Genomic DNA, 27,033 nt, shown 5'->3' on the forward strand with positions numbered 1-27,033 from the left:
TTGGGCCAGCATTAACCCTTGTGCAGCAGCATATGGGTTTTTTTACCTATAGAGCATCTTGTTGGGCCACCATTAACCCTTGTCCAGCACCATCCTCAGCTTATACATGAGTCAATAAGTTTTCCCAGTTTTTGTGGCAAAATTAGGGGGGGGGTCGGCTTATACACAAGTATATACAGTATATCACCCCCCTGTCGCCCCATTCAAATTTAAAAAAAATCAAACAAACACACTTATGTGGTATCACGGCATTCAGAATCGCCCATTCTATCAACATAAAAAAATAATTAAACCGATCGCTAAATGGCGTAACGAAAAAAAACACCAAGGTTATTTATCGGTAGCCGTTTTTTCCGGAGCCCATGACGGCACACGAGAGTGAGGGGATCCACCCAGTCAGGACAGGAACCCTACTGAAGATAAAAGGGCGGTACCTCTCCCTCGCTTCAGTTGGTTTACAGAGCATGAGAGGCCCCCCAGGTTAGTACACATGGTAAAACTACCACATTATATTTAATTAAAAAAACACCCAAATTATAGTGCACACCAAAGAAGTGATAACGGGAGGGAATATACAGGTGCAGTCATGGGCTCCGGAAAAAACTGCTACCGGTAAGTAACCTTGGTGTTTTCCTGTTTCCCATGACGGCACACAAGAGACTTTTGTAGAATAAGACACCTTAGGGAGGGACCACCGCTTGTAGCACCCTTCTACCAAAGGTTGTCAGTAGAGGAAGATAGATCAAGTCGGTAGTGCTTGAAAAAGGTTGAAGGCGAGGACCAAGTAGCAGCTTTACAAATCTGCTCAATCGATACCTCAGCCTTCTCTGCACAGGAGGTAGCCACAGTTCTGGTGGAGTAAACCTTGATGCCTTCTGGAACCGGAGCGCCACTTGAAGAGTAGGATAACATAATGGCCTCCCTGATCCATCTGGCAATGATACTCTTAGCTACCCGGTAACCTTTTCTACTACCCTGAAAGGCTACAAACAGGGACTGATCTTTCCTCCACTGACTAGTCACTGACATACTGTATATTGTAGTATCTCCCTCCTTTCATCCAACGTATGGAACTTTTGTTCCTCAGGGTTTCTAGGATTATCACAAAATGATGGCAAGGAGATCTCCTGAGTCCTATGGAACTGAGGACCACCTTGGGAAGATAGTGGTTCTAAGACCAGATCCGGCCTCTTGTCATCAAAAATCAGTATATGGAGGGCATACAGACAGAGCTTGTAGGTCGCTCACTCTATAGGCGGATGTTAAGGCTACTAGTAACACTGTTTAAAGTGTGAATAGTTTTAGTGACAACTCCTGTAATGGCTCAAAGCGGTCTGTGGTTAAAGCCTCCAAGACTAGATTCAGGTCCCAGGGTGGTATCTTTGGGATGATGACCGGCCTAGACCTACCACAAGATTTTATGAAGCAGGACACCCACCTATTGGACGCTAGGTTGCAGTTATATAGGGCCCCCAGAGCGGAGACTTGAACTTTGAGGGTGCTGATTGCTAACCCGAGTTGCAGCCCCGCCTGTAGAAACTCTAGGATAGGTCCCACTGGAGCTACATCTCCTAACGGTTCCTCCAGGAAGTCAAGGAACTTTTTCCACGTTTTACCGTATATTCTGGATGTTATAGGTTTCCTACTCTTCAACAGGGTGGAGACTAACCCTGGTGAGAATCCCTGACGACTCAGTAGCGCCCACTCAAATTCCAGGCTGCCAGATGGAGGCCCTTTACCTGAGCGTGGACCAATGGTCCCTGGGAAAGCAGGTCTGGAACCTCCGGTAAGATCCATGGATCTGTTACTAACATGAGTCTCAGAAGGGAGAACCAAGGCCTCCTCGGCCAGAACGCAACTATGAGAATTACTCTTTCTTGAGCTTCCCTGATTTTCCGGACTACTATCGGAATCATTGTTATCGGGGAGAATGCGTAGGCCAGGGAGAACTTCCAGGGTACTTGTAGGGCATCCACTGCAAATGGATATTCTTTTGTATTTAGTGAGCAGAACTTCCTGACTTTTCTGTTGTGTGAGGTGGCAAACAGGTCTATTTCTGGTTACCCCAAGCTTGTGCTATTTGTTGGAAAACCTGGTGGTTTAGGGACTATTCCCCCTGTCTCAGGTGTCTGCGACTCAGGAAGTCTGCTTGTATATTTTCGACGCCCCTTATATGCAGTGCCATTATGGATAACAGATGTTGTTCTGCTAACTGGAAAAGTAGGTTTGATATTTCCATGAAGCCCCGAGATCTCGTTCCCCGCTGATGGTTGATGTAGGCTACCACTGCACGATTGTCCGTCATGACTCGAGTGTTGAGGCCCCGAAGTAAGGGGAGAAAATGTTTTCATGGCCTTCTCCACTGCCCACAGTTCTTTCACATTCGAACCGTGATCCCTTTCTAGCGAGGACCAGGTTCCTTGTATTGAGTGGGATCTTAGGTGTGCTCCCCACCCTGTAGCACTCGCGTCAGTTGTAATAATGTCCTCGACTGATTTTTGCCACAGGACATCGGCTGTTATATGCTCCTCTACCGTCCACCAGAGTAGGGAATCTCTTACGGACATGGATATAGTTCTCCTTCGAAACGCCCTTTCAATTGTTTCTGTGCTGACAGAACTTCCCACTACAGCTGTCTTAGGTGGAACTCTGCTCACCCTACCGCGGGTATACATGATGTCAACGAACTTAAAAGGGACATTGCGTTCCTCAGTGTCATAGCTGGCCTTTGTATTGCTATGCAAGCTAGGCCCCTTATCTTGACGACTTTGTTCTCTGGTAGGTGTCCAGCATTAACCCTAGGAAGGATTGCACCTTTACTGGTGTTAATCTTGACTTGGGAATGCTTATTATCCATCCCAATTCTATTAGAGTTGACGTCACTTCCTTTACTTGCCGAGTACAGTGTGTCTCCGACCTCCCAACCACAAGGAAGTCTTCCAGGTAAGGGACGAACACTATGTCCCGTGAACGAAGATATGACATTACTTCGACCATCACTTTGGTGAAGACTACGGGCGCTGTAGACAGGCCGAACGGAAGGGCTGTGTATTGATAGTGTTTGACCTGACCTTGGACATGTAGTGCTACTCTCAAGTACTTTCGACACTCCCGATGGATTGGGATATGATAGTAGGCATCTTTTAAGTCTATCACTGCCATGAGGCAGCGCTGGAACAAGATTTTTATGGCCGTATTGATTGACTCCATTTTGAAGGAGCAATTGTCTACCCACTGATTGAGCTTCCACAGAATGACTATGGACCTCCAAGAGCCGTCTGGTTTTTGTATCAAAAAGAGGGGGGAGTAAAACCCCCTTCCTTCTTCCTGAGTTGGGACTTTCTGTAGGACTTGTTTCTGCACTAGTCCCAAGACCTCCGCCTTCAGGGCCAGTTGTTCCTCCTGGGCTTTCTTCAGGGTGTCATTATAAAGGTTTGCCTGGGCGGACAGATAAATGTTATTTTTAAACCATCCTTGATTATACTTAGGACCCACGAACTGGGGGAGATGTTTGCCCAGGCAGAGAGGAAGAGAGAAAGCCTTCCCCTACCTCTGACTTGATGTCATTGGGGAGATTTTTTTGGAGGACGTGGAGGGCCCTTTAAACATGTAGCCCGATCCTCTCTTTTCTTTAAAGTCCCAATTTTTCCTGTCCCCCAGGGGACGACCCGTTAAATTTTCTCCTCCGAAAGGATTTTTTTTGGACTCTCCAGGAAATCGGGGAAAGCCTTTCTTCCTATCCCCTGCGTGGTCCAAAATTTCCTCCAGTTTTTTGCCAAAAAGGAAATGACCGTCACATATAATGGAACATAGTCTATGTTTGGATGGCAAATCCCCCGGACAACCTTTAAGCCACATGGCTTGTCTTGCCGCATTGGACAAGCCTGCCGCTCTAGCTGCTAACCTTGCGGAATCTGCTGCGGCATCTGCTAAGAAAGCCGCTGTTCCGTGTACCAATGTTAGGTTTGACAGTATTTCGTCTCTAGGAACTTTATCCCTAATTTGGTCTTCTATTTGTTGTAGCCAGACCATGAGGGCACGGGCGATACAAGTACCAGCTAATGCCGGTTTTAACCCCCCTGCCGATGCTTCCCAGATGTGTTTCAAGAAGCCATCTGCCTTTTTATCAAGCAGGTCTTTCAGCACGCCAGAGTCCTCTAATGGTAGACATAACTTTTTTGAGGAGCTAGCCACGGCACCATCAATTTTCGGGATCTTTTCTCCCAAGTTTCGGAGTCTTTCTCCTCAAATGGGTACCTCCTCTTTGATGTAGAAGGTAAGGTACCCGACCTCTCTGGCTTTTTCCATTCTCTGTCAATTAAAGCCTTTATCTTGTCACTTACAGGGAAGGTGCATTTTCTCTTCTCTTCCAGCCCTCCGAACATAACATCCTCCAATGACAGGTGTTTTTTCCTCCTTAAGGCCCATTTTTCCTCCTTAAGCCCTGACTGCTTTGACCAGCATTTCTACGTCCTCTGTTGGGAAACACGGACGGTCCCCTAAATCGCTGTCCGAGGATGATTTTGAGGGTTGAGTAGAGGAAGAGGAGGAGGAAGGGGACAGGGATCTTTCCCGACCTTCCTGCACTAGAGAGGCCTCTGAATCAGAATCCCTTTTGCGGGTTCTTTTTCCAGTCTTTTTAAGGGATGCCTTAAAGGAGCCTTTAACTCATCTCGTATTATAGCCCTAAGGCTAGTGACAAAATCAGGGGTCTCATCCCGTATGGTTTCATTTATACAGTCAGCGAAGAGATTTTTCTGCCAATGAACTGCCAGCGGGTTTTTGCATAGGGCACATTCTCTGTTCTTTGTTTTGCCACTAGACTTCCTCGACCCTTAGTGATCAAGCAGAAATATGGAACCCAGTTACCATAAGGGTGACATTCACATAGATCACTCAGCACCGCTGTCAATCAAGGGTACCGATTTCGGAGGCTGATCAGATGCACGTGTGACATTCTTTCTGGATGTCGTAGGGTCTTGCCGGTCAGGACGACTGCCGCTCCTACCACTCAAGCGGCTATTCCTGGTATGCTGGCGGCTCGACAAGGCATCTGGCGAGAGCTCCTGCAGAAAAGGCTGCGGCTGCTGTGGCTCTTCTTGCCCCACTTCCATTGTGAAGCTTTGGGCACGAATGCGTCTTCTGTGGTCATCCCTCCTTTTTGAGGGATCCACTGCACTCCCCACCTCCTCCGATGCCCATTGTCAGCCCCTCCTCCCCATGCCACGCCACCGAGATGGATTCTACCGGCCGGCATTTTTTTCCATGCGCGCCGCCACCTTGGATCTGGCGCCCGCCCCCGACGTCACGCGGGCCCGCCCATTCCCAGGGTGCCTTGCGCGTGACGTCAGAGGGGCGCGACCCAGAAGTGGCCGCCCCTCCTGGACTTACTAGATGCCGGCAGAGGAGGGCGGCGCGGCAGACATGGAGGAGCCCCCGGACCCCCGCCAATACTGCACCCACGCCCGCACAGATGCAGAGACCCCAAGGGACCCGCAGACGGCGCTTTAACCCCTGAAGCCCAGGACACAGGCTCTGCCTGTTCTTCCACGCTGGCACGGGGGTGGGCAGGTATAAACTTCTTGACCGCAGTCTTCAGCGCACGGGTCCCTGTCAGGAGAGGAAACCCAACTGAAGCGAGGGAGAGGTACCACCCTTTTATCTTCAGTAGGGTTCCTGTCCTGACTGGGCAGATCCCCTCTCTCATGTGTGCCGTCATGGGAGACGGGAAAATTCAAAATGCCAGAATTATATTTTTGTGGTCGCCGCAACATTACATTAAAATGCAATAAAGGGCGATCAAAAGATCACATCTGCACCAAAATGGTATCAGCTAAGCACACAAGAAATGAGCCCTCACCGATACCAGAGATCATGAGAAACGGAGACATACGGGTATCGGAATATGGCATAATTTTTATTTTTTTGTTAACAAATTTTGGAATTTTTTTCACCACTTAAATAAAAAACCTAGACATGTTTGTTGTCTATGAACTCGTAATGACCTGGAGAATCATAGTGGCAGGTCAGTTTTAGCATTTAGAGAACATGGTGGGGAAAAAAAAACTATGGGATAGTATTTTTTTTTTTTGCAATTTCACCACACTTGGGATTTTTTTCCCATTTTGAGTACACAACATGGCAAAACTAATGGTGTTGTTCAAAAGTACAACTCGTATAGCAAGAAACAAGCCCTCCACATGGCCATTTTGACCAAAAGATAAAAAAAAGTTATGGCTCTGGGAAGAAGGGGAGCAAAAAAATGAAAATGCAAAACCAAAAATACCTCTGGTCATTAAAGGGTTAATAATTCTTTGAGCACTTGTCAATGTTTATATACTATCTAGGTGTACCCACCTTCCTCCTGTTAACCCGTGGTGCTCCATTTCTGTTTTATATATTTTTTACATATTGTCTTTAACGTATTGAATAAACTTTATATTTTTTTAACCTTTCATACCCTGACCTTTTGTAAAGTCTTTCTTTTTGGTGTTCTTACGTTTCGGCTATAATATAGGATAATTAATTGGTGTATTTGCTACTGGAAATTGTTGCATGCTGTTTTTGGGTGTATGCTTTCCTCATTGTCCTATTCCCATTTGGTTGGTACATTCCTATCCTTCCCTATATACCTCTATACCTTTCTTGAGTGTTTGTATGTTTGCTGCTTTGTGTTATGCCTGTTTTGCCTTTGTGTCTGGTTTAACTTGCATGTCTGTCACAGGCCTCATGGGGTGGGGGAGGGGACAGATCAGGGTTTAACTGGAGTATAGTAAGGTTAAGGATTCTGGCCTCTCTACCTTCAAGAGTACCTCCGGGGATAGTTAGGGTTCCAGTTCCACTTATTATACAAATGTGTACACATCTGAGACTAATGCTTTGAAGGAAATATTGCCTCTAACCTAGATGGAATTGCTCTTACTAGAGTGTCTGGAGCTATAAGAGAGGCTTTGGCTCAGCCCCTGGTCTTGGAGGAACTAGATAATGCATTACAAACATTGCAAAATGAGAAAGCACCTGGTGCTGATGGTCTCCAAGGAGAATTTTTTAAGCTAATTTAAGCGGTACTGTTGCCCAAGCTCTTAGATGTCTTTAGGGAGGCACTAGAAAGGGGCTCCCTACCAGATTCTATAAATGAAGTCATACTAAAGCTGGGAAGAGATGTCAAAGCCTGACTCATTGGCCTTTCTCTCTACGCCAAGTGGATATTAAACCACTAGCTAAGGTTTTCGCCACTAGATTTATTAAAGTTTTAAAAAGAAGTAATACATGAGGAGCAATCAGATTTATAGCGATAGATGCATTTGATATAAATCCAGAGATGTCTATTCCTCAACCTCCAAATGAGCTCAAAGGAAGATGGCACAATGGCGGTTATGTCCTTGGACGCTGTCAAAGTATAAGACAGTGTAGAATGGAGTTACCTGTGGGCACTTCTGAAAAAGATGGGTTTTAGTCGTTACTATATTGCTTAAAACTGGCTGTTATACCACTCCCCAGTTGCTAAAATTCGACTGAATGACCAACTCAGAGACTTTTAAATTACAGAAAGTCACTATGCAGGGATGTCCATTGTCACACTTTCTCTTTGATCTGACTGTTGAACCCTTGGCTTGTCGCCTAAAGAGTGTCAAGAGATTATACTGGGTTTAAATGTGAACAAATAGAGGAGACAATCTCTATGCAGATGATAGGCTGCTTTTTATAGATAACGTAACTTCCTTAATCAGTCCAATAATGTCAATCTTAACAGACTTTGGAAGGTTTGTTAGGTTTATCAATTAATTGGAATAAATCTGCCCTGATGCCAGTAGACCCTCTGTCAAATTATAGACAAGTTTACATTCTTGGGAATAACGGTCAGAATCAAGCCTAAAGAGTATGGAACATGAAATATAGACCCTTTCTTAGACAAATTTAGAACTAAGTTCAACACTTGGTCCAAACTCTCGCTATCAGTTATAGATAGAGGAAATGTTATCAAGATGATCGTTATGCCACATATGTTATATGTACTACATAACGCTCTTTGTTGGCTTCCTCCACCCATATTATGCAAAGTACAAATTTTGTGGTTTGAGGGACCTCATCGGGGAAATGTTTGCCTGGTACGATATGAGCACCTTTAGTTTCGGCAATATTGTGGCATGCTCCTTCCTGCCCTTCAAAGATCAGGGCCGTGATCACTACCTCCTTGAAGTGAAGGTACGTACAGGTCCTGTCTGCACATCGTGATAAACCGTAAGCGTTGTACATACAGTATGCACCGCCATTTCTTGTACCACAGCTTGGCTTTTCTCATGGCACTGTACAGCAGGATGACTTCATCAGAGAGATCAACTCCCCCCATGTTCTTGTTGTACCCCAGTACACAGTCTAGTTTGGGGACCTGTGTGAAGGTTCCTCGCACAGTGGTGGGATGCCGCCATCACTATTTATGGTAGTCAAGAAGAGGATATCCCTCATCTTTGTACTTGACAACAAGAATGTTGTCACTACAATGGGCTCTGCTCTCATCCTTTCTGAGCAGCTGCCCAATTAAAGTTTTAGGAAGGTCTCTTTGATTTTTGCGGACAGTACTGCATGCTGCAGTAACTCGCGCAGATAGGGACTTGAAGAGTGGGATGCTGCTATAAAAGTTTTCTACATAAAGGTGATAACCTTAATCCAGCAGTGGGTGCACCAAATCCCACACAATTTTCCTACTTACTTCTAGGACAGGGGGCCATTCAGGGGGTTCAATCTGGGTGTCCGTACCTTCATAAATTCTGAACTTATGGGTGTACCCTGAGGTACTCTCGCACAGCGTGTAGAGGGGTCACTCGGGGAGGAAACCATGCATTATCACTGTAACACAAAAATGTGTGGATTGCCTCAAATCTTTTGCAGGTCAGCCCCAAAACATGTTCATTTCTACTGCATCAACAGGGCTTCAGTTAGAAAATGATGAAGGGCGGTTTTGTGCCAAAAACTGCTGGGTGTACAAATTTGTCTGGACCACCAGGAGGTTTTAACCCCTTCATGACCAAGCCTATTTTGACCTTATTGACCTGGCCATTTTTTGCAATTCTGACCAGTGTCCCTTTATGAGGTAATAACTCAAGGAACGCTTCAACGGATCCTAGCAATTCCGAGATTGCGTTTTCAAGACATATTGGGCTTCATGTTAGTGGTAAATTCAGGTCGATAATTTTTGCGTTTATTTGTGAAAAAAATGGAAATTTGGTGAAAATTTAGAAAATTTGAATTTTTATTCTGTTAAACCAGAGAGGTATGTGACACAAAATAGTTACTAAATAACATTTCCCACATGTCTACTTTACATCAGCACAATTTTGGAAACATTTTTTTTTGTTAGGGAGTTATAAGGGTTAAAAGTTGACCAGCGATTTCTCATTTTTACAACAAAATTTACAAAACCATTTTTTTTATTGACCACCTCACATTTGAAGTCACTTTGAGGGGTCTATATGCCAGAAAATACCCAAAAGTGACACCATTCTAAAACTGCACCCCTCAAGCTACTCAAAACTACATTCAAGAAGATTATTAACCCTTCAGGTGCTTCACAGGAACTAAAGCAACGTGGAAGGAAAAAATGGACGTTTTAATTTTTCCAACAAAAATTTTCTTTTAACCTCAGTTTTTTCATTTTCTCTTGGGCAACAGGATAAAATGGTTCCTAAAATTTGTTGGGCAATTTCTCCTGAGTGCAGATACCTCATATGTGGTCATAAACCACTGGTTGTGCGTGCGGCAGGGCTCAGAAGGGAAGGAGCGCCATTTGACTTTTTGAATGGAAAATATGCTGGAATATTTAGCGGTTGCCATGTCCCGTTTGGAGAACCCCTGTGTGCCTAAACATTGGAGCTCCCCCACAAATGACCCCATTTTGGAAACCAGACCCTCCAAGGAACTTATCTAGATGCATAATGAGCAATTTGAACCCCCAGGTGCTTCACAAATTGATCCGTAAAAAAAAAAAAAAAGTACTTTTTTTCACAAAAATGTTCTCTTAACCTCAGTTTTTTCATTTTCACATGGGCAACAGGATAAAATGGATCCTAAAATTTGTTGGTCAATTTCTCATGAGTACACCAATACCTCATATGTGGTCATAAACCACTGTTTGGGTGCACGGCAGGGCCTGGAAGGGAAGGAGCGCCATTTGACTTTTTGAATGGAAAATTAGCTCCAATCGTTAGCGGACACCATGTCGTGTTTGGAGAGCCCCTGTGTGCCTAAACATTGGAGCTCCCCCACAAGTGACCCCATTTTGGAAACTAGACCCCCTAAGGAGCTTATCTAGATGTGTGGTGAGCACTCTGAACCCCAAGTGCTTCACAGAAGTTTATAACGCAGAACCGTGAAAATAAAAAATATTTTTTTCCCTCAAAAAATGATTTTTAGCCCGCTATTTTTTATTTTCACAAGGGTAATAAGATAAATTGGACCCCAAAAGTTGTTGTCCAGTTTGTCCTGAGTACGCTGGTACCCCATAAGTGGGGGGGACCACTATTTGGGCACACGTTGGGGCTCGGAAGGGAAGTAGTGACCTTTTGAAATGTCGACTTGATAGAATGATCAGCGGGCGTCATGTTACGTTTGCAGAGCCCCTGATGTACCAAAACAGTGGAAACCCCCCACAAGTGACCCCATTTTGGAAACTAGACCACCCAAGGAACTAATCTAGATTTGTGGTGAGCACGTTGAACCCCCAAGTGCTTCACAGAAGTGTATAACGTAGAATCGTGAAAATAAAAAATATTTTTTTCCCTCAAAAAATGATTTTTAGCCCACTATTTTAAATTTTCCCAAGGGTAACAGGAGAAATTAGATCCCCAAAGTTCTTGTGCAATTTTTCCTGAGTACACTGATACCCCATATGTGGGGGTAAACCACTGTTTGGGCACACGGCGGGGCTCAGAATGGAGGCAGCACTGTTCGACTTTTTGAACGCAAAATTGGCTGGAATAAATGGTGGCGCCATGTCGTGTTTGGAGACCCCCTGATGTGCCTAAACAGTGGAAACCCCTCAATTCTATCTCCATCCCTAACCCCAACACAGCCCTAATCCTAATCCCAACCCTAATCATAACCCCAACACACCCCTAACCCTAATACCAACTCTAACCCTAATCACAAACCTAACCCTAATCCCAACCCACTCCTAACCCTAGCCCTAACCCTATTTCTAACCCTAATTGAAAAATAAAAATATTTTATTATTTGTCCCTATGGGGGTGATAAGGGGGGCGGTGATTTACTTTTTTTTTATTTTGATCACTGTGAGAGTTTATCACAGTGATCAAAATAAAAAAAATAAATCTGCCGCCGGGCGCACTGCGCATGCGCCCGCCATTTTCCAAGATGGCGGCGCCCATTGACCGGGACGGCCGGACACCGGGATGGCCAGGGGGAGTTAGTGAGTATCGTGGAGGGGGGGGGGATCGGAAGGTGGGGGGAGCAGATTGTGACAGTGGCGGCCGATCGGCGCCGTCAGTCGGTGGCGGCGCCCGATCGGCGCCGTCAGTTGGCGGGGGGTTAACTTAGTGTCTCCAGCCATGTCCGATGCTATTTCAGCATCGGCCATGGCTGAATTGTAATATTTCATAAATTTTCATTGATGAAATATTACTATCGCTCTGATTGGCTGTTTCACTTTTAACAGCCAATCAGAGCAATTGTAGCCACGTGGGTGCGAAGCCACGCCCCCTGTGGTGAAGAACAAAGCCCCCTGTATCTGCGGGTCGGGTGACCTTTCAGTGACCCCGGTCACCCGACCCACAGGGAGGCTTTAAAGTCATGACGTCTATGTGGTGTCATTGGTCGGGAAGGGGTTAAATATTCTCAGAGAAAAATACTTTGAAAAAGTCTATTTCTGTGAGGCCGGTGGTGTCAAATTTGATTCCTAATTGCACCACAAAATCAGGAGTCAGTGACGGTTCAGTATCACTTGAGGAGGAGGATGAAAAATAAAGAAAGGTGGCATGGCATTATCTTCCTCAATATCAGTGTTGGAGACCAGGTGTATGACATTTTACTATCTGACACTAACCTTAAGTACATTCAGTAAATAATAAATACTGTAGTAGTCGTCGATTGTCGGTATGTTTTTACTGGTCCCTAATCTAGTCCTATCAACTAATCCAAAAAAGTTACTTTTTTCACACCAAAAAAAACAAAAAAAACAACCGAAAGCCGATCAGTGATGTGATGTGTAATTTAGATCATTTGATGTTCTATCAACTAATCTAAATTATTTTTTTTTATTTTTTTGCTTCTGCTTTACTATCTGACACTAACCCTGACTAAATTCAATAAAAATAATATAGAAGGGGCTGATTAATACAATATATTTTTACTGTCCCTAATCTAGTCCTATCAACTAATCTAAATTATTTTTTCTTATTCTTTTTTCACACACACAAGAAGCAACAACCGGAGGCCAATTAGTGATGTGCATCACTGCCCAGCGCTCGAGGGCTGTAGTATGGATATTAAAAAAAATAGACAGGAAAAAAAAAAAACAGTCTTTACCAAAAGCAAGCATGGGTAACGATTAGTGTTATTTATCCAATGCTTGGCTATTAATTTACATGTAATGTGTAACAACTTAGCTATCGCCAGTTTGAACTGAATCTGAGTCTCCTCCACATAACCTAAAATTCAAACCACAGGATCCCTCTCAACACTATAGAGGGAGTGTATGACTAGAATTAATAACTGCTGTCCAGTATGACGTCTGTCTGGAGCACTGCCACAACATACCGTATTTTTCGCTTTATAAGACGCACCCACAAATTTGGTGAAGAAAAGTTTATTTTTTTATGTTAAATGGAGGTGTTTCTTATAATGCCAGTGTCCGTCTTTCAAATCATATACCATATATGTCCCTCATCCTGTTATTATAACCCCCATCCTGGCACATTGCCCCCTTGTGCTGGCACATAGCCCCCCATCCCATCCTGGATATGGCCCCCCCGGTCACTATATGCCCCCCCTGCTGGCACTCACATGGCCCCCCTCTCTCTATATGCCCCCCTGCTGGCATGCACATGCCCCCCACTCTCTATATGCCTCCCTGCTGGTACGCACACGGCCCCCCGCATCCCTATATTCCCCCCTGCTGGCATTCACACGCCCCCCGTCCCTATATTCCCCCCTGCTGGCACACATTGTCCCCCCCCGTCCATATATTCCCCCCTGCTGGCACACATTGTCCCCCCTTCCATATATTCCCCCCTGCTGGCACACATTGTCCCCCCATCCCTATATTCCCCCCTGCTGGCACACATGGCCCCTCGTTCATATATCCCACCCTGCTGGCACACATTGACCCCCCGTCCCTATATTCCCCCCTGCTGTCACACATGGCCCCCGTCCCTATATTCCCCCCTGCTGTCACATGTCCCACGTCCCTATATTTCCCCCCTGCTGGCAAGCACATGATACAATAACAAAGTTAACTCACCTTCTGATGATGGCTCCTGCTCCCAGCTCCCCCCGTGGCTTTCCTGTGTCTGCTGAGATCCTCCTCCTGTGTGGGAGTGCGTAGCTGCTGCTCATTCAGGCAGCTCAATGTAGCTACAGGACCTTCCATGATGTGACCAATAGGAGCTGCGGTCACGTGACTCGCAGTGCAAGATCCTGCCTGGAAGAGCAGCCGCTGCCACGCACCCTGCAGGAGGAGGATCTCAGCAGACACAGGAAAGCCACGGGGGGAGCTGGGAGCAGGAGCTGAAGGTGACTATAGTGGGGGGGGGGAAGTGCAGGCACATGTAATATGCACCGTTCCCCTGTCTACCAACTCGGCGCTGCTTCAGCACTGAGGTGATGGACAGCGGGTGCAGTGAATATTACATGAGCCTAATGAGCGGGAGTACAGGACCACCCCAGCCCCCTGACACCATGCCAGAGCCGCCCCACCACTCTATAGCACAGCAGCACACAGATTCGATTTATAAGACACACCCCACTCTTTCCCCCAAAATTTGGAGGAAGAAAAGTGGGTCTTATCCGAAAAACACGGTATGTAAGATCCCGGGCCTATCAGCCTGACAACTATGGCATCCGGAAGTTCGTCTCAGTCCTGCCCTATATAGTCTTTCAGGGGTCCTGTACACTCTATGGAGCACATATATTTGTGACTGGCTCACTCAGTGACAATTGGAGTATGTATTCCATAATCGCCTCCCACTTATCCTCTTCTGTCTGTCCCAATTCATCTTCCCAATTCTCTTTAGCCTTGATCGGGTAATTGATTAAAAACATGTGCATTAAGTCCTACTACCTACTGCAAATACCTGACATAATTCCTTTTGTTTTCCCCATAACTACATACATAGTCCACCAATGTCTTTTTGGACCCTCATAGAAACCATCTTACTCTGCGCTATGTAAGCGTGACACAGCTGTCTATACTGGAATCCACAGATCTCAGATAACTCATATTCCTAGTGTAGATCCTCAAAAGTCACTAGTCCTCATAGGGCCATGTATTGAATTCCTTTCCTAGTCCAGTTTTTAAATTCCATTTTCTCAAACTCCGGCAGTTTTTTCATTTTGCCATATAGGGGAATAATTAGTCGGGGCCTCCACTTCCCTAATCGTTTTAATCTCCTCCCACATCTTGTGTACCAGGGCTAGAGTGGGGCATAACAGTCACAGATTCCTAAAAATACCTACCTCCAGTCCTTGAACCAATGAGTCTCTCCCCAGTACCCAAGTCAATATCTGCCACAAAGAACCCATGCCCCTCTGTCTCTCTCTCCATCCCTCAGCTGTTGGTTCTGAGCTGCTAGATAATAAATTCACTGGCTCGGGAGTGCCAGCCCTCCTCATCTTTGGGCCTCTAACATTTCCAGTCTATGCTTCGGTTGTTTTTTCCCTCACACAAGATCCCTAAATATAGAATTGATTGTACGGAACCACCGTTTAGGTAACCATATGGGGGCATTGTGCAACAATTACAATACCTGGGGCATCAGCAACGTGCATCCAATGACACTACCACCCTACGACCCCCATTAGCCAACGACAGCTGAAGATTAAGGAAGAGTCTACATATGTTTATTGCTGTAGACCGATTCAGCATAAATACGGATTGATTGGGGTGGACAAGATCCTGCACCACACTTGCTAATTGGTTGGCCATAATTTTGGCCAGAATTTTTACATCCGCCATCAGCAGCAAAATGGGCATGTAGGACTCTGCCAACCTCGGGTCTCTACCTTCCTTAGGGATGACCACTACCACAGCCTCCCTCAAAGAAAACGGCAGTGCACCACACTTCGAAGCCTCCTCAAAGACCGCCTTTAGTCTAGGTGCTACCATCTCAACTATCTGTTTATAGATCTCACCTGGGAGTCCGTCCGCCCCCCGGAGCCCTGTTATGTCAGACATTATAGCTGTTTCAATCTCCTCCCGTGTTACAGACTCTTCCAGTCTCCTCCTGTCACTCTCTGCAATCCTAAGGAGTCCCACTGCTCCAAGAAACCCTTCCATCTCTGCTGATGAGGCTTCTGACTAAGAAGAATATAGCTGCTCATAAAATATGGAGACAGGGGGCAGGATTGGAGACACACAGGGCAAAATATGTAGACACAGGGCAGAATACAAGACATGGCAGAATGCAGACATGATGGGGGCAGAATGCAGACATGATGGGGGCAGAATGCAGACATGATGGGGGCAGAATATGACAGTGAGACACAGGAGGGGGCTGAATGTGACAGTGAGACACAGGAGGGGGCAGAATGTGAGACATGGGGGCAGAATGGACATGGGGCAGAATGTGAGACATGAGGGCAGAACGCAGGACATGAGGGCAGAATGCAAGACATGGGGGCAGAATGCAAGACATGGGGGCAGAATGCAAGACATGGGGGCAGAATGCAAGACATGGGGGCAGAATGTGACAGTAAGACACAGGAGGGGGCAGAATGTGACATTGAGACACAGGAGGAGGCAGAATGTGAGACATGGGGGCAGAATGTGACAGTGAGACACAGGAGGGGTCAGAATGCGAGACACGGGGGCAGAATGACCATGGGGCAGAATGTGAGACACGGGGTCAGAATGGACATGGGGGCATAATGTGACAGTAAGACACAAGAGGGGGCAGAATGTGACAGTGAGACACAAGAGGGTGCAGAATGTGACGGTGAGACACAGGGGACAGAATGTGACAGTGAAACACAGGAGGGGACAGAATGTGAGGCACGGGGGCAGAATGTGACAGTGAGACACAGGAGGGGGCAGAATGTGTGACACAGGAGGGGGCAGGATGGGAGACACATGGTGCAGGATCAGGGGGCAGGATGGATACAATGTAGACAGATGGGGCAGGATCTGGAGATCATGTGGGGGCAGAATGGATACTCATGAGGGCAGGATGAGAGAAAATATGTCTGGAGCCAGGATGGGGGATATTATTACCATAGGGGCTAATTAAGGGATATTATTACTACAGTGATGTATTTATTTTATTTTTTTGAGGATACTGTTTTAAATGGGGGGAGGTTCTGTTACTGTGCAGAGTGACACTATGTCGCCTTTTTTTCTTCATCTGGTGTAGTGTAGACGTTGGGAAAAAAATTAACTAATGTGTTCTGCAAGTAAAGCTCTAGATAACTGTTATTTCCTGCAGAGTTGAGCCCTGGCTGGAAGACGTGATGGCGATCTGTGCTGGATGAAAGATGAAAAGCAAAGATGAAGGACTTCACCTAGAGACATCACTGGTGAGTTTGTGTTACCTGTACAACGACACTATACACTATATACAGAGTGCCTTTGTACAATGTCACCAGTGATCACTGTATTACCTGTACACTGGCACTATATACCGAGGTCCTGTGCATAATGTCTCCGGTGATCACTGTATTACCTGTACACTGACACAATATACAGTGCTCCTGTGTATACTGTCACTGGTGATCACTGTATTACCTGTACACTGACACTATATACAGAGTTCCTGTGTATAATGTCACTGGTGATCACTGTATTACCTGTACAAAGACACTACATACTAAGTACAGATCTCCTGTGTATAATGGCACTTATGGTGATAGTAATATGTTTTTTTTTATTAATGATCAGTATTGTAGCATCCAATCACTGTGACGTTTTAGGTAAAAGCTACGTTGGAGAGTGGACCCTCTAGATCGCGGATCCGGAGCCCCTGGGCCGAGCACTCCAGGTGAAGACTGACCCCTATACAGGGATCGTTTGGGGCAGGACCACAGGGGACGGAAGCGCAACAGCCGGAACCAAGAGGGACGGCTCCACGGACAAATAAGGACTAGGGAGAAGGATGGCTTAGATACGGACCCAGGACTGACGGACATTAGAATGAGACACAGGGCAAGGCAGTGGGACAGAGCGTGGACAAGAGGAACTACAGAGGCATGTACCTCAGGGCACGGCAGGGAGGCAGAGCATGGACAAGAGGAACTACAGAGGCATGTAACACAGGGCACGGCAGGGAGGCAGAGCATGGACAAGAGGAACTACAGAGGCATGTAACACAGGGCACGGCAGGGAGAGAGCATGGACAAGAGGAACTACAGGGGCATGTAACACAGGGCAAGGCAGGGAGAGAGCATGGACAAGAGGAACTACAGGGGCATGTAACACAGGGCAAGGCAGGGAGGCAGGGCATGGACAATAGGAACTGCAAGGACTGTAACACAGGGCACGGCAGGGAGGCAGTGCGTGGACAATAGGAACTACAGAGGACTGTAGCGGCCAGAGGGTGCAGGAGACTACACGATCATCAGGCGTCCTCCTCACAGCGAGGATGCCTGAAGTATCCTAACACCCGGAAGTGCGTCCCCCTGTCCTGCCCCTCAGCGCCACCCACCGCTGGAGGGAGAGAGCGGGAGGGGGCGTGCGCGCGACAGGGAGCGGGTGCCAGGAGCAGTTGTGAGGAGGAACGCAGGACGGGCGTGCGCCTGGACGGGGGCGCGCAGGTAAGGGGACGCTGCGGCGTGCGCTGCTGCTGGAGGGACATCGGCAGGCATAGCCGCCGATGTCACAGTACCCCCTTCCTTACGTCCTCCCCTACTGAGATTGGCCAAAAACTTTTTCAGAATCCGGGGAGCATTGATATTCTCTCGAGGCTCCCAGGACCTTTCCTCGGGGCCAAAACCCCTCCAATCGATAAGAAAAAGGGTCTTTCCCTTGACTCTTTTCATAGCCAAGATGTCTTTGATCTCAAAGACGTTGTCCGAGGCAACTGGTGAAGGAGGGGCGATGGAAACTGGTTGGAACCGACTCAGGACTACGGGTTTCAAGAGCGAGACATGGAAAGCGTTGGGAACCCGGAGCGAAGCAGGCAACCTCAGCTTATAAGACACTTCATTAATGCGTCCGATCACTTCAAACGGCCCAATGTACCGAGGGCTCAACTTGTAAGAGGGAACTCTCAGACGGATATGTCGAGTTGAAAGCCAGACTTTGTCATGGTACGGAGGCACGTCCTTTCGTCTTTTGTCCGCATGTTTCTTGATTCGGTTATTGGCACTCTTGAGCGCTTCCCTGGTCTCCCTCCAAATCTGCGAGAATTCCATTGCGAGTGAATCTGCTGCGGGCACTACCGTAGACGTGGAAAAGGGTAGCGGAATACCTGGATTTTGACCGGTTACCACAAAGAATGGTGACTTGGCGGTAGATTCGCTGAGATGGTTATTGTGCGAGAATTCAGCCCAAGGTAGGAGCGCGACCCAATTGTCCTGATGGGCGTTGGAGAAGTGACGTAAGAAGGTAGTTAACAGCTGATTAATTCGCTCCACTTGCCCGTTGGTCTGAGGATGGTATGCAGAGGAGAAGTCGAGAGATGTACCCATAAGCCGGCATAGAGCCCTCCAGAAGCGAGAGGTGAACTGGACCCCCCGATCCGACACAATCCACTGAGGAAGACCATGTAGCCTGAAGATCTGGTGGATGAAGATCTCAGCCAACTTCGGGGAGGACGGCAGTCCCGGTAAGGGAACAAAGTGGGCCATCTTGGAAAAACGATCTGCTACGACTAAGATGGTGGTACATCCAGCTGAGCGGGGTAAATCAGTCACAAAATCCATAGCGATTTGCTGCCAGGGAGCCTCTGGAACTGGTAATGGGTGAAGAAGACCGGAGGGCAAAGCCCTAGCCACCTTGCTCTGGGCACAGGTTGTGCACAAGGCTACATAGTCCATCACATCCTGGCGAAGCGTGGGCCACCAGTAATACCGGGAAAGCAGCAAGAGTCTTCTTAGTCCCAACGTGTCCAGCAACTTTGGAGGAATGCCCCCAGCGCAGCACCTCTGAACGTCTGCCTTGAGGGACGAAAGTTTTACCAGGCGGAGGAGTGGAAAAATTCACAGGAGCCACGGTGATCATCTTAGTAGGCTCGATAATATAGGATGGGTCTTCATCCCTCTCCGGTGACTGTAACGACCTGGAAAGGGCATCGGCCTTGATGTTCCTATTACCAGGTCGAAAGTGAAGTTGAAAGTCAAAGCGGGAGAAATACAGGGCCCACCTGGCTTGCCGGGCATTGAGTCTTTGGGCAGACTGCAGGTAAGCCAGATTCTTGTGGTCCGTAAGGATGGTGAAGGGATGTACAGACCCCTCGAGTAAATATCGCCATTCAGCCAAGGCCATCTTAATGGCAAGTAATTCCCGGTCTCCAATGGAGTAGTTGCACTCCGCAGGCGAAAAGGTTTTAGAAAAGAAGCCGCAAGGGACCAGGCGCCCGGATGAAGCCTGCTGGGACAGGACCGCCCCGCTCCAGTGGAGGAGGCGTCCACCTCTAGGACGAAGGGCCTGCTGGTCACTGGCCGATGCAAGATGGGTGCCGATGCAAAAGAACGTTTCAGAGCCAGGAAGGCGTTTTCAGCTTCGGGGGACCAGCTGTTGGGTTTCGTTCCCTTACGGGTCAAGGCCGTAATGGGTTTAGTATCTGTAGAAAAATGAGGCACGAATTGACGGTAATAGTTTGCGAACCCAAGGAACCGCTGGATGGCCTTTATCCCCACTGGACGGGGCCACTTGAGTACCGCACTGAGTTTTTCGGGATCCATCTTCAGACCGGAATCGGTGACGATATATCCCAAGAAGGGCAATGACGTCTGCTCAAAAAGGCATTTCTCAATCTTGGCGTAGAGTCGATTCTCTCGAAGGCGATGCAAGACCAAGCGTACGCTCTTGCGATGGGAGGACAGATCGGGCGAGAAAACGAGAATGTCGTCTAAATGCACCACCACACAGGAATAGAGCAGATCCCAGAACACCTCGTTGATAAATTCTTGAAACACAGCAGGTGCATTGCAAAGACCGAATGGCATGACTAAGTATTCATAATGCCCGTCACGGGTATTGAAGGCCGTTTTCCACTCATCCCCTGCGCGGATCCGGATCAAATTGTAAGCTCCCCGCAGATCTAACTTCGTGAAGATCCGAGCTCCTCTCAGCCGGTCAAAGAGCTCAGGAATCAACGGAAGGGGATATCGGTTTTTAACGGTGATATTGTTTAGGCCCCGGTAATCTATACAAGGCCGCAGTGATCCGTCCTTCTTCCGGACGAAGAAAAAACCCGCGCCCGCAGGAGAAGAGGACTTCCGGATAAACCCCTTGGTCAGGTTTTCCTGAATGTATTCAGTCATGGCAGAGGTCTCGGCTGGAGAAAGAGGGTACGTTCTTCCTCTGGGAGGGACAGCTCCGGGAATCAGGTCGATAGGGCAGTCATAGGACCGATGTGGAGGCAGGGAATCCGCTTCCTTCTTGCAGAAAACATCAGCGTAGGCGTGGTATGGAACAGGAAGGCCCGGGAGATCGGTTGGCCTAGGCAGAGAATGGGGACGAACAAGGGTCCGCAAACAGCGTGCATGGCAGGCGTGCCCCCAGCGCAAGATCTCCCCGGAGCGCCAGTCGACAACTGGCTCATGCCGCCTGAGCCAAGGTAACCCTAAGAGAATGGCGTGGGATAGTTGAGGCAGGACATAAAAGGCAATCTTCATGAAGTGAAGTGCACCAATTTGTAGCTCAACTTCGGTGGTAACCGTGGTGATGAGTCCAGGCAGAGGTTTGCCATCGACGGAGGTGATTGCTCGCGGATTTCTTAAGACGACCACGGGAATCTGGAGTTTGTCCACCTCTTCCTGGCGGATGAAGTTGCCTGCTGCACCCGAGTCCACATACGCCTCCACGGAGCCACGCCCCCAACCTGTAATAAGCAGAGCTGAAAGAGTAAGTGGAAGAGAGGGGGTCTGATCACCTAGGGGGCCCTCTCCTACCTGGCCTAGGTGGATGCGTTTCCCGGTCTCTCAGGACAAGTGCGTACGAAGTGATTGGCCCCTCCACAATATAAACAGAGTCCATTAGTCATCCTCTCCTTGCGCCGTTGTTCGGACAGCTTGACGCGATCCACCTGCATAGGCTCAGGAGCAGAGTTTCTAGAGGGAGAAACAGCGCGCGGAATGGGGGCTTGGTATAACCTAAAGGGCCTCCTCTCCCTGGCTGACTCTCTAGCGCGTTCCTGAAAACGCAGATCAATACGAGTAGCTAGAGAGATGAGATCTTCCAGGGTGGTTGGGGAGTCACGCCCGGCCAGCTCATCCTTGATTTTACTAGAAAGACCTCTCCAAAAGGCACCTACAAGGGCTTCATTATTCCACCCCAGCTCCGAGGACAGTGTCCGGAAACGGATGGCGTATTGCCCTACCGTCAGGGATCCCTGGCGAAGGTTAAAGAGGGCCTCCGTACTGGAAGCAAGGCGCCCGGGTTCATCAAATACCTTGCAAAATGTTTCCAAAAAACTCTGGATACTGGTGACCACCGGGTCATCCCTCTCCCATAAGGGATTCACCCAAGCCAGCGCCTCTCCCTCAAGATGGGACACTATAAAGGCCACCTTAGCGCGGTCCGTGGGATATTTTTTGGGGCAGGAGCTCAAAGTGCAGTCTGCACTGGTTTAAAAATCCCCTACACAACTTCGGGTACCCACTATACCTGGGTGATTTTCCAAGGCGGGGAGGAGGAGCTGGGACAGCGTCCCGCAGTTGGGTAGAGATGGCCGCAGAGGACTGTAGAGCAAGCAGTCGATCATCCACGGACGCCATGTACCCCAGAATGTGAGATTGAGCGTCGCGCTGCTGCGCGAGCTCCTGCTGGAGACTGGCTAAGAGGGGGGTGTGCCCAGGGTCAGCGGTTTGCAGGGCGGAAAGCCGGGTGTCCATGGATTTCATGAAGGACATAATCCGGGTCTGATTTTCCCTTAAGAACAGCAGTTCCTTTTGAGTGGCAGCCGCGGCACCGGCTGGGTCCATGGCCTGATGATACTGTGACGTTTTAGGTAAAAGCTACGTCGGAGAGTGGACCCTCTGGATCGCGGATCCGGAGCCCCTGGGCCGAGCACTCTAGGTGAAGACCGACCCCAATACAGGGATCGTTTGGGGCAGGACCACAGGGGACGGAAGCGCAACAGCCGGAACCAAGAGGAACAGCTCCACGGACAAATAAGGACTAGGGAGAAGGATGGCTTAGATACGGACCCAGGACTGACGGACAGAGGAATGAGACACAGGGCAAGGCAGTGGGACAGAGCGTGGACAAGAGGAACTACAGAGGCGTGTAACTCAGGGCACGGCAGGGAGGCAGAGCATGGACAAGAGGAACTACAGAGGCATGTAACACAGGGCACGGCAGGGAGGCAGAGCATGGACAAGAGGAACTACAGGGGCATGTAACACAGGGCACGGCAGGGAGGCAGAGCATGGACAAGAGGAACTACAGAGGCATGTAACTCAGGGCACGGCAGGGAGGCAGAGCATGGACAAGAGGAACTACAGAGGCATGTAACACCGGGCACGGCAGGGAGGCAGAGCATGGACAAGAGGAACTACAGAGGCATGTAACACAGGGCACGGCAGGGAGGCAGAGCATGGACAAGAGGAACTACAGAGGCATTTAACACAGGGCACGGCAGGGAGAGAGCATGGACAAGAGGAACTACAGGGGCATGTAACACAGGGCAAGGCAGGGAGAGAGCATGGACAAGAGGAACTACAGGGGCATGTAACACAGGGCAAGGCAGGGCATGGACAATAGGAACTGCAAGGACTGTAACACAGGGCACGGCAGGGAGGCAGTGAGACAGGGCGTGGACAATAGGAACTACAGAGGACTGTAGCGGCCAGAGGGTGCAGGAGACTACACGATCATCAGGCGTCCTCCTCACAGCGAGGACGCCTGAAGTATCCTAACACCCGGAAGTGCGTCCCCCTGTCCTGCCCCTCAGCGCCGCCCACCGCTGGAGGGAGAGAGTGGGAGGGGGCGTGCGCGCGACAGGGAGCGGGTGCCAGGAGCAGTTGTGAGGAGGAACGCAGGATGGGCGCGCGCCTGGACGGGGGCGCGCAGGTAAGGAGACACTGTGGCGTGCGCTGCTGCTGGAGGGACATCGGCGGGCATAGCCGCCGATGTCACAGTCACCATGTGCTGGTAATATGTGGTCTTGTGATGGTGCGGTGGTATTTGTCCCTTGTATGTGCTATTATTCTGTCATTGGTGGTAATATGTGGTCTGGACATGGTATGGCTGTATTTGTTCCTTGTATGTGGTATTATTGGTCACCATGTGGTGGTAATATGGTGTCTGGGCATGGTGTGGTGGTATTTGTCCCTTTGGATGTGATATTATTGGTCATTTTAAAAATTGAAAAATAAAAAATATACCTAAATTGTATTGGATATTTTAGCAAATGTTTAATAGGTTAGAGTAGGGCCCAGCCAAAAGAGTCTACCTTGTGGTGGCAGATTTAAAAAATCTTTTGGCCATAACAAGAGCTGCTGGCTATGTGTGTGATCTGGAGATGAGAACTGTTAATGTGCGATTGGTGAGAAGTAGAGTTTTTCCAAGAGAGAGCGGTGGGGCTGTGGAAAGTTCGAGGGGTGGAGCCTGGGCGGAGTCTCAAGGGGGCCCCGAAAATTTTGCCAGTATGGGTCCCCGAAATTCCTAGTGGCAGCCCCGAGTTCCAGCCATAGTGGATAGAGCCTCCACCCACTCCCCTGTCTAGACCTCCCCCCTCCGTATTTTTAATAAGCAGCTCCAGAGGTTTATGGTCCGAGATCAATCCTGGAAGATATAACACTCCACAAATCAATTGTGCCAACAATTCATTACCTAGCGCCAAATCAATTCACGAGAGAGCTCCATGAGCAGTAGAGTAGCAGGAGTAACACACGACATCTTCATTCCTTACCCTCCACAGGTCCACCATTCCAAGCTCTTTCACATAGTTCCCAAATGATGTCAAATGATGTCAATTTCTGGCCACCTTTTCCTATTCCTTGTTTATGCCTATCCCATCCATCATCAATCACATTATTAAAATCGCCAATAATTAATTAATAAAGGTAGTCGCGCACCCCTTTTGTACAACTCTATCACCTCCTGGATCTTCCTCCCCGAGTACGGAGGTGGTATGTACATGGCCACTATACATAACAATTGTTCATAAATTTTACAGAATACAAACGTACTGGCCTTCACTATTGACATGGCTTTCAATTTCCTCAAAGAGTGTGGACACTCTAATCAACGAGACCCCCCTGGCTTATTAGGAGTACGTGGAGTGATATGCCCTCCTGATCCACCTTCACTTCAACATCGCCACCTTTTCCTTAATCAAAGGTGTCTCTTGAAGGCATATCACATCCGGTCCCTTCTTCCTAATATAGTCCAAAATCGCCGCTCTTCGTGCTCCATCAGACAATCCCCTCACATTCCAATTAAGAATTTTAATCTTATCACCTACCATATTTCCCTATACGTATACATTCTCAATCCCGTAGAGGACAATACTTCTCCTAAGAACCCCTAGAACCAACCCATAGCCTGAAGGCCCCCCTTCCTCCCCACTGTTGATGAACATAACAAACCATTACCAAAGGCTCCCAATGAGTTTCTCCCCTCGAAACCAGAAAATGGGTAACTCTACACCTAGCAAACTCACAAACGTTATCTCAAAACCATGAATTACTTTCAATTCCTCCATTTCTCCTCTGCTTATATTTGCTATCATCTACAGTCCCTCCATTATCCATAATAACTAGAACGCAGGAACAAAAAAACACCATAAACAGTACCATCCATCTTTCCTCTTTCACAAGCATACGGCCCGCCAAGTCTCTCAGCACGTCTTCTCAGTTCTCCCTTCCTTTACTAGCTTTGATCCTTTGCTCGTTCAAGTCCAGCCACTTAGTGGCCTCCTCTGAAGTTGGAAAAAAAAAAAAAAAAAAAAGAGCAGATCCTAGGGCCACAACCCTGAGCTTAGCAGGATACAAAGTAGAGTATGCCAGTTCCATATCTCTCAACCTTTTCTTCACCCCCCCATACTGCATTCTTTGCCTCTGAACCTCAGTCAAGTAGTCGGGGTATATGGACAGCTTGACCGTTAATACTCAAATCCTTAGCCGTTCTTGCCTTCGGTAGGATACTGTCTCTATCCCTATAGTTAAGGATCCTAGCCAGTATGGTACGGGGGTAGGAACCCGGAGGGAGGGGGGCTTCATGGGTACGCGGTGTGCTCTCTCCTCTGTAAACAGCTTGGCTAGATTGTTAGCGCCAATTTTTTTCAAAAGCCAGTCCTCAACAAATGCTGTAGGAGCAATCCCTTCTGCCTCTTCAGGGATGCCCACCAACCGTACATTATTCCGCCTAGAGCGGTTTTCTAAATCGTCATTTGTATCAGCCAGAATGGCACATTGCTGCAGGCACATATTGTGGGACTTCTGCAGCTTAGAAAGTTGGTAATTAAGTGTGCTCACTCTTTCTTCCACCACCCCTACTCTGGTATCAGCCTTGTTAATGGCTGCCTTCATATTGATCATTTCCTCCTTTATACTGTCCACTCTCTTTGTAAGAGTAGTTAGTGCAGTTTTGCAAAACTTAACCAGATCATGCATGTCTCATTGTGGGCTCCCCTACTACGGGCTCCTCAGAAGTCTCCTGCATCAAGCTTTCCCACTCTTGCCTACTCTCCTCTCCCTCTGGCCCATCCTGTGCTGCATAGTCCTCCATGTGTTCTCCATTCAGTTTCTCCCCGATCTCAACCTCACCCCCTTCGGCCATCTCCTATGCTGCTCCGTCCACACACGCAAATCTTTCAAAGTTTAGCAGCAATTTCAAGCTGCTTTATGTATGCTGCATTAGCTGCACCGGATTTCTCCATTGCCTCCACACTGTCGGCACCATCATGGAACTGGCTCCTAGCTCCTGCTCCTGCGTCCCTCTGCCTTTTTCTCATCATTGCCGCAGTTCTCAGTTATACCGTATGTCAGGGCCGGTTCCTGTGAATTTCTGCCACCAGTATAGGGCGGTACCAGTACTCTGGAGGCACTTTAAACAAGATAAAATCAGGATTAAAGCGGAGGAGTCCTGAAAGCAGTCTGCTCACATGGAGTGCTAGGCCATGCCCCCAGCCACTGTCCTATTTAAGGTAGCACTTGTTTTATTATAATTATTAAAAGTTATGTTTTATACTCGTACCTCACTCTTGCTGTACACACACACACCAGAAAAATTAAAAACAATCGTACATAATAAAGAATCCTCTTACACTGGCTGCACACTGTAATTATAAGTTATAATAATGTGTAGACAATAAGATAAGACTGGCATTGATGAACAGAATCACTAAACCATTACCTCTTGTTTGATAAATGTGCTGATTGATGCGTCCACCACTAAACTGCAAGTTTTTGAAATAAAGTTTTCCAGTATCTGTATTTTACCTGTATACACATTGAAAATGAAGATAAATGAAATAAAGAAATAAACCCCCAAATTTTTTTGCTTAGCAGTAATCTACTTACCATCACTACTGTGGTCATGTACAACCTGTAACATGGACGCAAAGAAAAGAATCAATCTTAATGCATTTAAAAAGACATTTGTTGACAAGTTTTTGGTACATTATGTCTCTTTTGAATGGAGCATTAGACTAGGGATGCACGGTGACTATGTTCCCACAAGACCACACTACAAGTAAT

General features: G+C 47.8%; 1 long non-coding RNA gene across 1 annotated transcript in view; it reads right to left on the reverse strand.

Annotated features, from left to right (window-relative positions):
• The window catches only part of LOC141096127 (uncharacterized), a 73,947-nt gene that overhangs the window by 35,181 nt on the left and 11,733 nt on the right, over positions 1-27,033 (reverse strand). Inside the window, exons 2-3 of the long non-coding RNA XR_012233596.1 lie at positions 26,857-26,881; positions 26,690-26,775 (exon numbers count right to left, since the gene is read on the reverse strand). This is a non-coding gene — a long non-coding RNA (uncharacterized lncRNA). The remainder of the gene's footprint in view (positions 1-26,689; positions 26,776-26,856; positions 26,882-27,033) is intronic.

This window comes from Dendrobates tinctorius, unplaced genomic scaffold (assembly GCF_039654945.1).
Source record: "Dendrobates tinctorius isolate UK_male_01 unplaced genomic scaffold, ASM3965494v1 ptg000071l, whole genome shotgun sequence".
NCBI lineage: Eukaryota > Metazoa > Chordata > Amphibia > Anura > Dendrobatidae > Dendrobates > Dendrobates tinctorius.